A 1,115-nucleotide genomic window follows, 5' to 3' on the forward strand; every position below is an offset into this window, starting at 1 on the left:
ATCCCCATCCCCATGCTCATGTCCAACCCCATGTCTATTCCCATCCCCATTCCCATGTCCATCCCCTTTCCTATGCCAATCCCCATGCCTATTCCCCTGCCCATCCTATCCCCACTTTACCAGAGAAAAATGAGGTGAGGAGAGGTCAGTAACTAGCCCAGAGTTACACAGCTGGCTAATGCCAGAACCAGGACTTGAACCTAGCATCATCTGATACCAACGCTTGAACTCCCATGACATATTCTCAGATGGTCCCGGGCCCCGTCTGAGCTCTGACCCTTATTGAGTGTTTGACCTTCAATGTTGATTTGTCTGCTCCTGACTTGGCCCTTCACTGTTCAAACTTCAGTCAGCTTATGCATCTCAGCTCAGACTTCTCCACCAGCTACTGGCCACACACTTGACACTAGCCCTACTTCTTCCCCGGATATCAAGGGACTTCCCCAGCCCCAGTTTCCCTCAGACCACCACATCTCTGATGACAGGACCTACAGGTAGGCAGGCAGGAAGATAGGCTCATAGGAAGGTGTTGAGGAGGTATTTTAAGTTGAATGGGCCAACCTCATGTCCAGTATGTGGCCTGGAGGGGAGTCTGCTGTGGAGGGAGAAGGTGGGCAGTGAATCCACGGCTCACCATGGGTGCAGCTGTTTGGAATGTGCTAGGGAATCAATGAGAAAGGAAGAAAGGTTTGTCAAGTTACAGTGAGTTGAAACCAGACTCTAGAATGTGTGCTAGGAGGTCAGGCCGGCTGCCTGGGAAATACTTGGCCTACTTTGATTTTCAATTTCCATTGTTTCTTTCTAAAACAAATGTTCCTTTTACCTTTGTAATTCTTAAGGTTTTTAGGAACATGGGAAAGAATGATTTTGTTCTGGGTTTAGAGACTTGCTTTTGGCCTTAGAGAGACAAGGGCCAATTTGCTAATTAGCTAATTACATCCTAAAGCCACGGGCTGATGGCCAGGCCCCTGAGAGGTGCAGGCTGTCTGCAGTGCATCTCAGACACTGCGTTCATCTCCAGCCAGGCCCTGTGGCCCACTGTTCCACTCACACTGGAAGGCTCTAGCCTCCCCACCCTATTGCCCCTTGTTTTTCCACTACACCCAATCTTTTGT

Source organism: Myotis lucifugus, unplaced genomic scaffold (genome assembly GCF_000147115.1).
Source record: "Myotis lucifugus unplaced genomic scaffold, Myoluc2.0 scaffold_199, whole genome shotgun sequence".
Lineage (NCBI taxonomy): Eukaryota > Metazoa > Chordata > Mammalia > Chiroptera > Vespertilionidae > Myotis > Myotis lucifugus.